Here is a 17076-nt window from a genome sequence, read left to right on the forward strand (position 1 = left end):
TGCATTTTCTCAGAGATCGTCTCTTGGGAGACGTCCTGGAGAGAAGAGAACGCAAAGCTGGTGTGACAGAGGCCAGGAATTGTGGGAGGGAGCAGGACTTCCCGAAACACGGAGGTCTCTGCTGAGAACCAGAACTGCCCAGCCAGGCCTTTGAAGCCTCAACGCGCCGGTCGGGGTTTTCAGACAACAGCTTCCGTTTTTCCTTGAGAAAAAGCTGCTTGGTCAAGCTTCTCCAACATATGTTTTGTCCGGCAAGAAACATCGTCGCCTGCCACAGAAATGACAGGAGGCGAGACAGCAGGAGGGACACACAGTTGCGGAGAGCACCCACCTGCCCGGGGTGACAGGGCCGGCCCTCTGCACGGCCACCTCCGTCGGGGCCGGGGGTGCTCAGGCAGGCGGGGGGGGGGGGGGGCCTCTGCCGGGTCCTGGGCCAGCGGCAGGACGGGGAGAGAGCTCAGCGACTCCGTGCACGCCTTGGCTCTGGTCACTGGGCGATGGGGCTTTGTGTTTGAGAGAAAACGGAGACAGGACCGGCTTGTTCGTTTATTAATAGGCGTTTGTCACACACCAGGTTAGGAAATAATCCCCCTATTGTCGTTGTGTCTTAATCCTCCTGTTGTCAATATGTCTTCGGGGCTTGCCGGGGAGGGAGGTCCTTTTTCAAAAGAAATCCCTTTTCAGAGATAAATGCAGATGGACTTCTCTTTATACAACGGGCATGGCCCGAAAATGAAATGTGCCGCGAACGTGGTCTTTAAGGTATGGAGGAAACTGCCTTTTAAGGAAGAAACTTCCTTCTTCTCTCGAAGTCACTCCTTAGGTGGTTTTTGTATCAGCAGAGGCTTCTGTGTAGAGGGATTCTTTAGAGCAAGGGTTTTCTGCCTTTTGCTTGGATCCTAAAATAGTTACAAGCCGCATCATTTAGGAAAGACAAGGAGCTGACAACCCTTTTGGAAACTCTTAGTGTCTCAGGGAAGTCGCATCCACCTCTGCCGAAGGCGTGTGGACTTTCACCTCCCTGGGTCACATCCTCTCACACCCCTCTGAGACAAACCTAGTAAATGAGATGACCCCAACTTAGAAAAAAAAAAATGCCAGCAGCCTTCAAGCATCTTCAAATTCAGTGAAGAATTACAAAAGCAGAGTCCCAAGAGCAAAGTCAAGAACAGGCCTCTTTAAATCATGTGATTGTCAGTTAAATCTTCTAGAGAAATCTGAGCACTCTCTATCCCTCTGACAGGAAGTGAGTGCTGAGTACGTCCCTAGAGCCACCACAGATCCTGGATGCAGCCAACTTTCACTTAGCTAAAAAGGAATTGGGGGGGGGGGGGAGGGCAGGGAAGCACCACTAACTATTCTCACCGTAGAAAAGAAGAAATCATAAACTCCCTCCATGATGCTAAGTAGCGTGCATGGCAAAAGTGGATTTTCTGGCAGTGATTCCACCACTAAAAAAAGCTTCCTGCAGCACATGGCAGGGAGCGGCCTCCTCAGACACGTCATGTGCTTACAGTTCTGCTCCCGGCCTTCATTCCAGCCCCTCAGCCCCTCCCTGCACTCAGCTCCAGCAGTCCAGTGCAGGGAGGCGCTTCGCCTCTGTGAGGTTACTCGCCAGCGGGGGCCCCGGGTCTGGCTGGGATGTGGGATCGATCCTGCCAGAGGAAATGTAACAGGAAGCCGGTGCTGCCTCTTGTGCGGTAAGCAGAGCTCGAGGACGTTTGCATTCTGCTGGGTAAGCATGACTGCCTCGAGACCCAGGCTACGCGGACTGCCCGCTCAGCAGGAGTTCTCACCAAGGCGACACACGGCTGTGCCTCCGTGGCCTTGTCGGAGCCACGGAGGCCAGAGAGTCACAACTGCTCATTCTGCAAATGGCACCATTCCATCGTGTTTGAATCACGTGAAGTGTTACAAACCCATTCAAGAGATTGGCAAGCGAAAACCGGATTAAGATCTGTGCAGCGGACTTGAGGTATACAGGATTTTTCTAATGAATCGCTGGAGCGTGCTGGATGCTAGAATTTCCTAATGTTTGCAGAAGAAGAGTCTTGGGGTTTTGTGGGGGATTTGTGCCATATTCTCCTCACCCCCCTCGAAACTTAAGTACAGGATTTGTGAACGACTAAAATGAAAAGGAAACACATTGCATTTGGCATAGCTGCAACTTGGAACAAATAAATGCGAAAGAGAGTTGCTAATTCAGGAGGTCTACCTTGACTCAGATGCCAGCAGAAGAACTGGGATCATTCCAGACGTGTATTTTGTAGCCTAAGGGCCCCGAGAGCCAGCAGCTCTGGGCTCACACCAGGGCTGTGCGGCCACTTGCTGGGTAAATTAGTTGTGGTTTCCGAGTCTCCATTTTACTTTATTTTAATAATTTAGTACTTTTATTTCTCCGTTTTCTTAAAGTAGGAAATTGGTGAAACAGTCCTCTCTCACCTCAACCAGGTAATGAATGTGAAGTGTCAGGTCTGGTCGTGGGTACACAGGAAGCCCTCCACTAATGACTGGACTTAATTTACTAGAAGATCCAGCAGGATCTGGGAAGAATAGGTGGTGGCTGGGGCCTCGTTGCCAAGGGAGGCGATAGCTCTTCTCGGTAGTTACATCAAGAGCAAAGCCCTGTCTTGATGCATCAGGACCAAACAGGGTTAGCCCTCTGCTCTCGACGTTACCACGCAAGTGTCTAAGTGCTCACATCAGAGTGCACATCAGCTTTGTCCAAACACAGGGGCAGTTTGAAACCTACACATACACGCCGTCATTCAAACACCACTTGTTCCTACGCACAGGACGGTCAGCACACGTGGAACTGCCTTTTCCCCACACGCTGTCATATACGTATTCTTTCCTCAGTTTACTTTTTAAGTTTACTTATTTTGAGAGAGAGAGTGAGAGAGCGCGCATGGGAGAGGGGCAGAGAGAGGAGGGGGGATCTCAGGCAGGCTCTGCGTTTTCAGAGCAGAGCCCGAGGCAGGGCTTGAACCTACAAACTGTGACTGAGATCATGACCTGAGCCAAAATTAAGAGTCCGATGTTTAACCAGCTGAGCCACTCAGACACCCCACTGTCCTCATTTTAAATTGCTGCATAGTTGTTTAACCAATAACTTTGGGACATCTAGATTTTTCTCCTTCTTGCTCTCAGTAACTCTGCAGTTAGTGTGCTTAAACATCTTTGCATACTTATTCTTTCCTTTGAATAAAATCCTATTCAAATCCTTGAATAAAATCCAAGTCAATTCTACTTCTTTTAAGGACTTTTGTTTTAGATTGCTAAATTATTTTCAAGAAGAAAGGCAGTTAACACTCTACAAAACAGTAAGTGAAAATGCCAGTCTCCTCATATGTGTACCAGCTGGACTTAATGAATTATTTTTAATCTTTGAAGAGCATTTTAAACACCCTATGGCCATTGAATTTGGATCATTAGATAAAGCAAAACACCCTGAGGAAATGTATGTATTTCCTATAACAGCCTTAAACTGTTTAGGGGAATCCTTTCTCTCTCTCTCTCTCTCTCTCTGTCTCTGTCTCTCTCTCTCTTAGGGGTACCTACCTATGTGATAAAAGCATTTTTTCATCAGATAAGTAAAAGTAAATGAAGAAGGAAAACCCACTCATAAGTCTTAGGGCTCAGACCGGAAGGCTAAGTGCACACTTACGCAGAAGAGACTCTGCAGCTGAGGGCGTTCGGGAAAAGAAACGAGCCAGGGTGGTCTGTGGTTTACCAGCCATGACGAGGGCCCTGAGCTCGTGTTGAGCCGCCTGCCGACCGGCTGGCCTGTGCTTTTGACCGTAACCCTCGCAATAACCCTGCACTGTAGAACCTGCACTCCCACTTGTGGTGGAAGGGTCTCAGAGGTTGCATGCCTCGCCCAGGGTCAGCTGGGAGCAGAGCCAGGACTGAGTCACTGGGAATCTCACCACGGACCCTTGTTCCTCCACCTGGAACACGGTTCACACCTGCCACAGCGGCCAGGGATAACACAGAGGGCAGCGGCAGGGGCGCTTGCAAAGGTCTCCGTAGAGCCAGATTTCTGTAACTAGCAGGCCAGAGAGTGGAATTTACATCTGGAGACCCTAAAAGACATGCCGTGCGGAATTCGACCCTGCACTTTGGATACGTTCGATAGTGAGCTGCAGATGGCAGTCCATTTTGACACATTTCACGATCTGTGCCAGGATAAACCTACATATGTGTGTGTGCCAGCTTCACTCATTGGGATTAACGTATACAAAGTGACTGAATCTTCACAGCAGTTGTATCTCTTGCTGTGGTCATGCCCATTGTACAGATGAGGACACGTGAGTCCAGAGAGGTGATACAATGTGCCTTAGCTGCTGCAGAGGTAGACAGTAGACCAGTTGGTATCTGAACCTGGGCAAATGTGACTATAAAGCCCATGTTCTGAACCCCACTAGGCCATGGGCAGGAGGAGCGGTCCACTGTGGGGCCTGGAGGTGCTGTCCCCACGTGAGGTGCGTAGCAGACAAAGGTGGTTGCAGGAAGGGGTGCACCCCTCCTCATAATCCAAGTTAGCGATCCCACTGCGCCATAACGAGGTTGGCATCAGAGATGGTGGGTGAGATGCATTTGCTCCATTGAGTCATCTTCAGGCCTTGGAGAACCTAGGAGAAAGAAGAGACGCTCCGCAGATTTTCCTGTTTAACCCTTCCCATTGTCACATTCGGCTGGCAGCCGGGCGAAGCTACCGGAAGGAGTCTGGAGGCCCGCTGAGAGCCTCGGCATTCTTGCTGAATGACGTTGGCAGTGGCAGCTGTCCAAACACTGTGGTTGACTTTCAGACCATTTAATTGAAACCATATTTAAATTTTAAAAATTGATAAAGAAGAGGAAGAGGAAGGGGTGGGTGCCAGAGTAGGAGAAAGATCTTGGCAAAAAAAACCTCACGTGCACTTTTTCCACCGTTGGATCGACCAGACAGGGCCACAAAGCTGAGACCACAGGATTAGCAAAATTGCATTGTTGGACATAGGCACAGCGTGACATGTGCTCCAGCAAAGGCATTTGGCAGGATTAACCTGCCAGGGATAAAGATGTAGCCGACAAGGGGCTGAATTAATGGACTGGCAAGACAGAAGCGGGGAAATCTATTTGCATGCAATATTAACTGTGCTAATAAACTCCGGGGCTGTGCTCCGCAGGCCAGGCAGCCCTCCTTGAACCAGGAGTTTTTATTTGGAAGTCCACCTGGACGGCATCAGCCAAGATGGGCTAAAGCGAGCAGAATTCCCAGGTTGCATTCGGGTTTATTTTTGCCATTGTCCTAGAGCAGACATGCTGTCTTAAACGCTTATGACAGTATCTGTGGCTACTTACTGTGCAGAATGATCCTAATACCTTGGAGCTTTGGGGCCAAAGGGTCTTCCTTTTAGAGGGTTAGTGTCTATGAAAAAGCAATGAAGAAACATAAGTACGACACACTCTAGAATAAACACCTACTTGGAGTGGGTTGTTTTGCCTGATTTGTGTATTCTCACTCCCTGCACATCAGAACGGTGAGCGAATGAGAAGGCCCAGGATGCAAAATTTCGGGAGGCGCTCACAGTCCTGCTCCTGCAAGAGTGGGGTCGGCATCTGAGAGCAGGTGACTCGTTCCCCTCACCTTGGGCCCGCCCTGCTGAAAGTGACCATGGGAGCGTGGTAAGATACGCCTGTTCAGCACGTGGGTGCCCTTGCAGCCATTTAACACGGACACCAAAGCACAGCTGGATTTGGGGAGGTGAGGGGGGAGGGGCCCCATAAGGCTTGTGCTGTCCACCAGGCTCCTGCTCTGTGGGGCAAGGGAGCAAGGTATTGTCCACCAACTCCGTCGTGCCGCTGGTGGGGGCTCCTGAGGACGTCGGCTCCCTGACACCGAGCCGACACACGCCTGTTCCCGCTCCTGACCCGAGGAAGCCCCCAGGCCTAGGACATTCTGTACGTGGGAGCAGTGGTGCTGGACATCAGCAGCACCCGCCACGTGGGCAAGATGGAATTTGCCTCTGAAGATGCTGAAGCCGCATGGGACTCCTGCTGCTCTGAGGCTCATCAGGAACGTCAGTGTTTAACAGAGCCCTGGATTTAAAGCAGTGGTCCCCAAATCTGGCTTATCAGAGTCCCTGGGATGGGGGGGGGGGTAGATTCCTGAGCTTCACTCCCAGACGGACTGGAGTAGGATCTGGAGTGGGGTTGGAGCCCTGAGCCCCCCTCCCGCCCCCCACGGAGCCAGCCAGACTGAGGGCTGGTGTCCGAGGCTGAACGAGTTTGTGTTGACTCTTGTTCAACCTGGGAGGTGGTTGATGAGGAAACCCCCCGTGTTCCTGTTGCTGTCATCTTTTCCCAGAAGTACCAGGCGGCGAGACAGTTTGCTGATTTGAGACCTCTGATGTGATACAGCTTAGATAAATGCCATGTACTTGGGATTGCCAGCACCGAGTGGCCATTATGTGACTTAAAAAAAGCAAAACTAAACTAAACAATCAGCTGGCTTGACCCTATCAAGTCTGCAGTGATCATAAGCAGGCCAATGTAGAAAGTAACGAGATAAGAGGTTTTGGTTTAAATCGATGCAGGATTTTGGAACACCAGAAATCTTACATTCCCTGAAAAATGCTCCTGGGGCAGTTGAGGTCCTTAGGGAGGCGAAAGTTGGGAGGAAGGCCCTGAGGTGGGAGAGGACAGGGTGGGTTCCAGCTTTGCCGTTCCAGTGTGGCCGGATGACGCTAGAGCCCCCAGCCCTCTGGCAGGTGGGGTTGCGGTGAAGACCAAAACCACTCACTGGGTCACACGCCCTGTTACAGTTCCGTCTCTGCCCAGGGAAAGAGGTGCCTTCTTGAGCCCACAAAATGCTCCGTCTACAGGAAAGGCCTGCTTCTTTAATTTCAGAAGGCACCATATGGTCTATCTTTGTGTTCCAAGATCGGAGAGAGGGAGTGCAGCTAAGTCCATGAGGAGGGGAGGTGACGGTGGACAGGCACAGGGAGGGAGCTGAGTCACCAGCACCTGTGGGATTCGCGGGGAATTTGGATTTTATTCTGGGTATGATGGGAAGGGAGCGAGTGTTTGAAGCAACGCAGGGACACGCTCTGATTCGTATTTTAAAAGGATCACTCAGGCTGCAGAGTGAAGAGTGACTCACAAAGGGACAGTTGGATGTGTGTGTGTTGTGTCCTGGTGAGAGGACTGGGGGTACAGGGCGGCCATGGAGATGAAGAAACGCCATTCGATGGCAAAATATTGGGCTTTCTGGACACTGATGATTCATGGGGAGCAGTGAGGACAAATCGTTAACCCACTGGTGTCCGCAGCCCCCCAGCTGTGCAGGACTTTGTTGCCGACTGAGAGCACATCTAAGCTGAAAGCCCTTGTGTTTCAGGTGCCGTGCAGATCCCAGCTACTGGTGACTCCACAATGGCCTCTGCCCTTGGGACCACTGTCTCCTAAAACAGGACTGAAGCCTGGAACGACACTGGACGCAAAAGGTACAAAAAATCCTAGATGCCACCAGGTCAAGAGCTTGCAAGGGGCCAGGGGACCTTCTTGAGGGCTGACCCTGGAGCCCGACTGCAGGAAGAGGGGTGCACTGGGTAGAAAGGGTTAGGGGCATGCAGTCCACGGAAGCATGCCCACGTGGTGTGTTGTGGGCACTCCTCCTCCGTAAGTGGGGGGCGGGGGTCAAGCAGGGAAGTGCATTAGGATCTGAGACTCTATCGGGGGCACGAAAGGAGCCTTGGGGAGGTTCAGCCAGATTAGACAGACCCTCTGGGAGAATCCTTCTGATGCCCTGTAGATGAGGGTGGGGTTAGCCTAAAGGCAGGGAGCTGAGTTAGGTCCCGCAGTCATCTATTCATGTAAAATCACTCGTTACAAATAGCACCGTGTGTGCCCCTCAGGTTCTTGGTGCCGTTTTGATTCATGTCACAGATTCATCTACATGCTTGCAACAGAGTCACTGGACTACGAGAATCTTCCTTTAAATCATACATTCACCCAGCCAGTATTAATCCAGCATCCCCCATGTGGCCAATGCTGGGGACCCAATGGCAAGCTTAGAGTTGAATGGAAGAGACGTCGTGCACACTGTATAACAGATGCCTTGAAGGAAGAGTCCCAGATGCCTGGGAAGCATGTCACGAGGAGTCCAGTCTGGTCTGGGGGATGGGAGTCAGTCCAGGAGGTGACTTTGGAGTTGAAGTCTGAAGGAGGACTTGGTATTAAACTATACACAAAATGGAGAGGGAGGATTCTAGGTGAAGGGAGCAGCTTGTGCAAAGGCCCTGTGGTAGGGAAGAATATGGCATATTTGAGAAGTTAGAAAAACCGAGAGGGAGAGGAGGAGGGCAGTGAAGGATAAGGGGAAAAAAAGAGGGCCAGGACTGCCTTGCACAGTGCCAACTCCTTGCAAGCATTTGAAGTTACTTTTTTTTTTAATTTTTTTTTTAATGTTTATTTATTTTTGAGACAGAGATAGAGCATGAACGGGGCACAGAATCTGAAGCAGGCTCCAGGCTCTGAGCCGTCAGCACAGAGCCCGACGCAGGGCTCGAACTCACGGACCGCGAGATCATGACCCGAGCTGAAGTCGGACGCTTAACCGACTGAGGCACCCAGGCGCCCCTGAAGTTACTTTTTTAGACAATCATTTTTTATCTCTCTTTGACACCCTGAGCACTGGTGAGTTGTAGACAGAACCAAGAAGAGGTGGCTATGGAGAGCTGTGTCCATGGCCTCAGCTTCTCCCCTATTCCCCAGTCTCCTTTTGCCCCTCCGATGTAGGAATACCAGTCCCCAGGTTCGTGATGTTTTGCCCTCATAGGAATCTGTGCAGGTTTCAGTTTTAGGAACTTGGTACCAGTACCACCTTCCCACGTACACAGTCTTGGCCAAAAAAGGGCACTAACTTTGCTGAAAGTTCTGGCCACTCAGCACTGGCAATTAACAGTCCCCCCTGCTTTATTTTTACAAGGAACTAATCTCACTTTCTAGAACTTGCTCATTCTCAGAGTGGGTGATTGTTAGCCTTTAAGACAATCCACTGGACAGAAAAATTTTGGGATGTCTCTGTACCCAAAGCTCAGCAAGCCAGCCACATAACTTGGTGCCAACGCTTATCGAATACACGTGTATATCAAGTGTTTGCCGTATGCAAGGTTTTCCAATCTTACTACTCTGTTCTGCAGATACTAAAACTGAGGCCCAGAAGGTTCTGCAACCGGCCCTGGGAACACAAATAGGAAGGGACAGTCTGAACACACACCCTGGGGCCTGGCGCGGCAGCCCGTGCACAGTAGACACTCTCAGCTTAGCAGTGCTGTGGCCCATGGAGGCCCGAGTGTAGACATCATGCCCTACTGTCCCAGCCAGGATTCTTCGATAGTAGACATAAAAATTCAGATGCTTCTGAACTCCAAGGCCACAGTGGTTTACATGGCACCACTGTGGCTGATGAATTATCAAACTTTCTGCCTCCCCCAACTCTGGCAAGAACTTTGGTAGAACTTCTGTGCCACATCCAGTGCTAGGAACTTGCCAACTTTGCGTCCTTAAAATAAAGCAGGTTCCAAGATAGATGGCAGAAAGTGGAAAACATTTTTCTTGATCGGGTAACTAAGAACCATGCAGCAGGCAGGAGCCATTTTTGGCCAAAGAAGCTATTCATTTAAAAGTGTTTATCGACACCTGGAAATAGGGATTCAGCTTCAAATGCTATTTTCATGTCAGTTTATGTTGCATAATTTCCTAATGCTGATAAAAACCTAGGCGAACACCAAAACGAGAATTCCAAAGTCATTTCACTGCTGAGACGCTCCTCCGTGTCTGCCGGCTGAATCTGAGAGCCGAGCAGCCCGGCGGGTCACCTGCTGGTGGAAAGGCAGAGCACAGTGACGGCTCATCGGGGTTCACACGACCACCCGATTTCCTTTCGGTCAGTCTCACGGCTTTTGTTGGTTTGCGTGACAGCCTCAGATCTTCAGCGATCACCCCTACTTTGTGCTTGGAATGTGTTCCCCCCCTTTGGAGGATGACTCGGAAAGACTCTCCGTCTCTGGAGGATTCCGTTCTGAGCCTGGTCACCCTCAGTAAACGAGGGAGCGGCTCCGCGCAGCCTTCGGGGTCTGAGGACGGACAGATGGAAGGGGCGGAGGTAGGGGGTCTTGGCAGTGTCGCTGCTTAGGACACGAGGCGAGTGTGGTTTCCGCGTGTGGCAGCAGAGCAACTGGGGGTCCCTGCCTTCCTGCCACGTAAGTTTCAGTGAGGAAAAAACTTGACTCACCACTTTGGCTTAGGAATATCTGGTTCCCAAGCCACCTCCCAGGGCGGGGATGCGCAAGCTGTGGGGGGCTGTATTTCCCACCGAGGACTTGCTGAAGGCAGGAGGGCCCCCCCAGAGAAGCACCGATGCGCAGGTACGTCCGCGTCCAGGGGCCCCGGGCTCCTTGGAGCCCCCGACGCCACCCATGACTCCGGGGGATGGGAGGGCTGGCCGAGGACGTGGCAAACAGGAAACGCCCAGGGGATGAGGGTGGAGGGAGATGAGATGTCGACACTGCTCGCGTTCGCGTCTAACCCACGGCTGCTCTCTGTCCCCTCCCCCCGTGCCAGCAGCACTGAGCACGCGACCGCACCACCGCCAGCGGCCCCAGCGACCTCCCGGCACGGTGCGGTGGGGCAGCTGGTGTTGTGAATCAGGCCGTTGCCACTCAGAGAACGGCTACTTCACAACACCAGGGTCACACCCCACCACAGGCACCGGCCGCCAGGACCCTGCGGCGGCTCATCCCGGGGCTCGCCCAGGGCCTCTGGAAGCCCAGCTTGCACGCGGCTGTGGCTCTTCCTGTGCGCAGCGTGGACTCCACCGCAATCAGGTGCCCGGGACTGTTTGCCCCCCAGCGCAAGTGTCCCCCTCCACTGGTAAGGAAACAGCCGCCCTCACGGCATTAGCGTCCACAGAGGAGACCGTGCTGCGGGCTTCCCACTGGGAGACAGACGGCGTTCTGGCCCCTCGGGGGGCTTGAGGGCCCCTCAACTGAGCGTTTCCTGCTGGGTGCCGGGAACACACAGGGTGAACGCGGGTCTCGGTTTTGATACGTGGGGGTGGTGGCTTTGAAAAGGGCAAGGTGGAGGGGAGGGGACCCCTAGTTACAGATGGTGGCCCCGAGGGAGACTCCTGGGGAGACAGAGGCCTCTTGCAGCCGCACGGATGGGGAGCACATCTATGTTGTAGATGGCCCCAGGCCCCCGGAGTGTAAATGCCTTGGTCTGAGTGCAAGAGTGCCACGGCTCTCCATCGGGCGTGTGTCCCCAGCTTGGCTGGATGACAGCCAAGCACAAGAGGACCCTTCCCGGGGCGTAGACTTGTCTGACACTCCCATGCTGGTAATGTGACCTGTCACCTGCACTGACAGGTGGGCTCTTTCCACAGGACCTCACAGGTAGGGACCTGGCAGAGCTGGAAACCAATGGAGGTCTCCAGAGTCCATGTGTTTTTATGCCTAACGTAAACCTTACATGTGACGCCACTGTATTTCAGCACCAAGGGGGCAAGTTTAGAGATGGAGTGGCTGGGTTGGCCGGTGTCCTTTCCGAAGTGCTAAGTAAAGGAAGAAGTCTATCTCTCTGGCTTTCTGCGGGACAGGGAGAGTGTCCACAGCCACTCCGCTCAACCCAGGCTCTATGTGACCTCAGTGCTGTGCCGCTGTCCCCTGGGAAGCAGAGGGCCGGACGGAAACCAGCCCGGTGGAAGGACGACACAGGACAAGGTTACGTGGAGCCCGGGCCAGGCAGAACAGCCCTGGGTCTCTGGCACCTCGGAGCTCCAGAAGCTGAGTCCGCTGCCTCGGCTAAGTTCTCCCCCTCACCCATCCCCAAACTGCTGTGGTATCTCTGAAGCCTGTACTCAGTTATGCTTGGGACAGTGTCGTAGAGTTAAAAGAGTCCCAGTTGTTCAGAAAGGTCTTCCTGCCTTCTCCTCAAAACGTATCAGCTGCAGGTCTCTGACAAGCCACCCACTTCCCAGTGCCCTACCACCCGGAGAACCCAGGCCAGCGCCACTCACGGCGTGGGCCACAGCGGCAACGTCAGCAGGCGGCAAAGGCCGAGCCCTGGGCCCCACCGCCCACCCTTTGCATCACCATCTTGGGGCGGGGGCTGCCGAGCAGGGGGCAAGGACAGTGTGTTAACGGCCCTGCAGGGGGCCCTCCAGAGCCCCAACCACCCCTTAGTCTCCCCACACCCTTTCCAGCCTGCATCCAACCCCATCCCTTCTGCAGCCGCAGCCAGAATGCCCTCTTCAGGATGCACGCCTGCGTCATGTGAATCCCTCCACCCTGCCTGGAACTCCTTCAAGAGTTGGCCTCACTCTGACGGTAGGTGGTTAGACCCCATGAGCGGCATGTGGTCGCCAGACCCCTCTCCCCCCACAGCCTCCCTCCCTCTGGCACACCTGACTCGAGACCCCTCACACTCACCGAGCTCCCTCAGGCCCAGGGCCCTTGTGCAGCTCAGCTCTGGCCGCAATGCTCCCAGCCCTCGCCAGCCTCCCCGTAACTGATGTCTGACTCTCCTGCGGGTTTCCGACAGAGCCTGGCTTCCTGTGGGCCGGCGCCGCAGCCTGGAGGCCGGGCGCACCCAGCAGGCTGAATTCTGCCTTTTCAGAACGCTCCTCTCACACGGCTGTCGTGAGAGGCAGGGGACTCTCCGCTGAGGGTGCGTCTTCCCCTGCTCCTTGAGGGCAGGGACATTCAGCTTCATTCACCCCTGCACCTCCAGCGCAGCGTGGAGTAGTAGCTCAGCGATCTATTTGTTCAGTAAATGCGAGGGTCCTTCGAGGTTACGTTCTCTCTCTCTCTCTTGCCCACTGGAGCCCTGGGTCTGTCTGTGCCCTTCAGTGACGTTGAAAAAATGGTAGCAGGCACTTACAGAGTCGAGTCAGTGTGTCAGGGACTGTTCTGAGCACTTTGTGTACAGTTAGCCGTTTACTCGTTGCCTCGGTTTCCTTGTAACGGGCAGGTGACATAAGCATTGTATTAGCTGGGTCCCGAGACCACACCGTCCAGGCTGCTGGCAATTGGTACCACTGCTCTTCAAACCCTTGCAGTCTGGCCCCACGGTCCACACCGTGAGCCACTGCTTCGTGCTACTCGGGAGCCAGAATGAAGGGGACAGGGCTGAACAGGGAAGTCCCTAGGGCTCGCTCCCAGGGACCGAGCAAAGCCGTCTCCATTCTCAGATCTTCCACCCTGGTGTCCTTAGTCAGACAGACCAGGCAGTATTCTCCCTATTTATGCCTTCTAAAAGGTTAGATCCTAACCTTGTTAAAAGCACGTCAGAGTGGAACCTGATTAAAAACCTAATAAAATAAAAAACGGGGTCAAGCCCAGAGAGAGAAAACTGTTCAAGAAGCAGAGGAAGTTCGACTTAATTTTGTTGTTAAGCTGGTGAATTCATTTGAGGCTTGCACAGTTACCCTCAGAGGTCAGAGGCTGCAAAGGCAAATGGATGTGCTCTGAGAACTGCATGCTTCTGAGAGCCGGCCTAGGGGGTATGACCCTCGGCTGGTCTGCCCAGTGCTTAGCACCAGGCAAAGCCCTATGCCTGGTCTACACTCCTCTGTCCGCACTATGGCTCCTTTTCCAAAATGCGCGTGGCCTCACTGAGAACAGCCTCCCTGTCGTGCCGAACATCCCAGACCCTCCACTGAAGCACACTGGATGCCACCTGACTGTGCCACCGGAAAGAAACAAGAGGACACCTGGGTGGCTCAATCTGTTAAGGGTCCGACTTCGGCTCAGGTCATGATCTTGCGGTCTGTGAGTTCGAGCCCCGCGTCGGGCTCTGTGCCGACAGCTCAGAGCCTGGAGCCTGTTGGGATTCTGTGTCTCCCTCTCTCTCTGCCCCTCCCCTGCTCGCTCGCTCGCTCTCAAAAATAAAATTTTTAAGAAATTAAAAAAGAAACTAGAATGCCCATTCCCCCACCCTCTTCTGAAACCTTGGTTGAGTGATCTACATCACCCGAAGCTCTGAGTTCAGAACCTTTGTAACTACCTTGGGGGTCCCGCATTTGCTGCTACCACATTCCCGTGGGGACTCTCTCAAGGGGCCCCTCTGCAGACCACCAGAAACTTGGGAGCTGCAGGGAACTGGTCTGATATGCACTTTGACATCCACTCTGCTGACCCCGGTCCGTGCCTCTGGGGAAAGCCAGGTTCAGAAAGGACATTTTCCGGGTAAATACTTAGTATCAAGTAAAACGGTGGTTCTCAAAATGTCACCAGCATCAGCTTCACCTGGGAACTTGACCTGAAAATCCTCCATGTACCAACACCCCCGCCCCCCCCGGCCCAGCCCTGCTGAATCGGAAACTCTGGGCTGAGGCCCAGCCTTCGGCGTGTGAACCAGCCTTTATGGGATTCTGAAGTGCCTCAAGTTTGAGAACCACTAAAACACAGTGAAAGACGGGGGGACACCCCACTTTCAGTACCAAATGATAAAAGGGCACAGTAATGGAGTGCCCGTGCCCGCCATCCACAGCAGTGTGAAAAATAGGGCATTGACTATACGTCAAATAATGTGTTTTAAACCCACTTTTCTGATTTTTAAAAGTGAATCCTCACGTGTTCTGGACTGTGGAAATCTGACCCTTCCCTTCTTCATCGTAATTAACATGCCCAGAACGTCCTTTGCTTTCTCCCAGCAGGGACATTGGAAGGTAAGGTATTTGCCACTGATTTAAAGGCTTGTGTTTTGGGTTTTTTCCCATGATTATTAAATTCTTAACACAGTGTAGGGCAAATTTTAAAGGCTTTATATTTCTTTAATCTGAGCTCACAAGCACCCCATTTTCAGGAGAACTGGAGGCAACGGGAGGTGAAGCAGCCTGCCCCCCTCCCCATCTCCCCAGGAGTAAGAGGCATATGTCTGCTAGAGCAGAGGTTGGAACCCAGGGTGTCCCTAGACCCATGGTCAGACCTGCTTTTGATTTGCTACCTCCATTAAGAACAGCTGGGACCGGGAAAGACTACCCATGCAGCTCAGCACCCTGTGTCTGAGCAGTGAAGAGCCATTTATGATTGGCAGCTAACTTGGGGAACCCCTGACTCCAAAATGTCATGCTATGAAGACAAAACCCTCCGGGCAGTCGTTTCAAATAAATTGGTTACTCTTTTACCTTGTTTTGTTTTTGATGAGAGTAGATTCGCTTGTCTCGTCTTGCTTATAGTCATCACTAGATGTTTACCTTAGGCCCCATGGATGGTGTTTTATGTAGGCCTTGTGCAAGCCACGGCCAAGGACACTTCCACCCCGTGCATCTGTCTTTTGGTAGGTACTGGCCCCATGGAAGTGGCTTAAAAAACAAAAAAAAGATAACAGTGATTTGAAGGTTTCCGTTCATTGTGTAACAAGGCAAAGGTCCCCACGTACTGCACTGAGCCTGTCTGCAGGAAAGCTGTGTGGACGCCTTTGCTGGGATTTCAGGAAGACTCTCCCAGACAGAACCCAAGTGGAAGGGTTACACTTTGCAGCATCGTGATTCTGTTTTTTATAGTTGGGAAAGTGGAGGTTCAAGGTCAAGTAACCTGCATTAGGCACAGCCCAGCCCTGTATTTCCAGAGCCACAGGCCTTTCTGCTCCAGAACAAAGACCCTGACCCGCTCCCCTGCTGGTATTTACTGCCTTGGGGGGGTGGGGGGGGGGCAGGGGCTGGCGTGTGTCCTCTCAGTTGGGTACAGGCAGCTCCAGGAAGGGAGGCAGTAGTGTCATTCCTGTTTCTCAGGTGAGGAGCAGGCTTGGAAAGGTCAAGAAGTTTGCCAGTTCTCCCAGCTGGTGAGTGAAGAGTCAGGCTCCGAAGATGTCTTCTTCTGACCCTGCTAATGGGCCCCCTCTTCCCCTCTACCCCACCGCAGGCTGCAACGTGGGACTGACTGCCTTCCAAACGTTCTAGCTGTCTTCAGCCTGAAACACTGGAGCTTGGGGAGAGAAGGCACTGGAAGTTGGGGGGAAAAAAAACCGTGCCCTCCTGGGGCAAACCTCCAAGCTTGTTCCTTCAGGCCTGACTCAAGTGGAAGAAGTGTGTGTGTGTGTAATTGACTTTTTGTGAAACTCACTTAATTCTCTTCTGTCTCTGCCTGTACTGTTTCTTCTTGTACATCGCCTGGGGGAATACCCTTCAATGTTTAGAGCACAAAACAAATAACAGAAAAAAGGAAACACTGTTCCAGGAACAAACCATTCAAAATCAGAAGTATTACAGATGTATGGAATAGAATATGAAAGTCCCTTCTCCTCTTATCCCCAGAGATAACCATTTTTTTAATGATTTTTTTTATTTTTTTAGTTATTACAAAAGTCCTACACATTTATCAGTACATCAGAATGAATTAAAAGTAAATACATGCTGGGGCACCTGGGTGGCTCAGTCAGTTAAGGCTCTGACTTCAGCTCAGGTCGTGATCTCACAGTCATGGGTTCAAACCCCTTGCTGGGCTCTGTGCTCACAGCTCAGAGCCTGGAGTCTGCTTCGAATTCTCTCTCTCTCTCTCTCTCTCTCTCTCTCTCCTCCCCCCCACTCCCTGCCCCCCCCCCCCCACTTGTGCTCTGTTTCTCTCTCAAAAGTAAGCATTAAAAAAATACATGCTTCATTGCTCAGACTTTCTTGACAGGCACAGGTCTGAGACCACATTGATGCATACAGCTTACCTCATGGGTCACCAGGTCTCCCCACCATTGAGCCCCTTGATTTCTCAGAGTAAATGGAATCGGCGAGGGCTGACCTGCAATCCTTTTGAAACAAATCAATCACTGGGTTCTGACCTTCAGTGCCCAGGGCCACCTGGAATCTGCCTCCTCTCCCCAGCCCGCCCCTCCCCTACCATGCTGCTTGCTGCCTGCCCGTAGGGCTTCCTTAGGCTCCCTTCCCCACAGAGTATTCTCTTTCCCCAGGTGACAGCTTGACTCCCTCCCTCCCCTGAATTTCCCACAGAATATGTGCCACTGGCCACAGCACACTCCTTCCCTCCTGTCTTCCTACCCTGTTCAGCCTTGTCCCCAAAGCCATATCACCTTCAGATT

General features: G+C 52.5%; 1 long non-coding RNA gene across 2 annotated transcripts in view; it reads left to right on the plus strand.

Moving 5' to 3' along the window:
- Window positions 1-12777, plus strand: part of LOC122492209 — a 124882-nt gene extending 112105 nt beyond the window's left edge. Inside the window, exons 4-7 of one of the 2 annotated variants that reach the window (XR_006299578.1) lie at window positions 7385-7490; window positions 9769-9934; window positions 12279-12374; window positions 12664-12777. This is a non-coding gene — a long non-coding RNA (uncharacterized LOC122492209). Of the gene's footprint in view, window positions 1-7384; window positions 7491-9768; window positions 12375-12663 lie in introns of both variants that reach the window. The other variant, XR_006299577.1, reaches the window with a different exon arrangement.
- Window positions 12778-17076: the final 4299 nt, after the last annotated feature.

The sequence above is a fragment of the Prionailurus bengalensis genome, chromosome C2 (assembly GCF_016509475.1).
Source record: "Prionailurus bengalensis isolate Pbe53 chromosome C2, Fcat_Pben_1.1_paternal_pri, whole genome shotgun sequence".
In the NCBI taxonomy this organism is placed as follows: domain Eukaryota; kingdom Metazoa; phylum Chordata; class Mammalia; order Carnivora; family Felidae; genus Prionailurus; species Prionailurus bengalensis.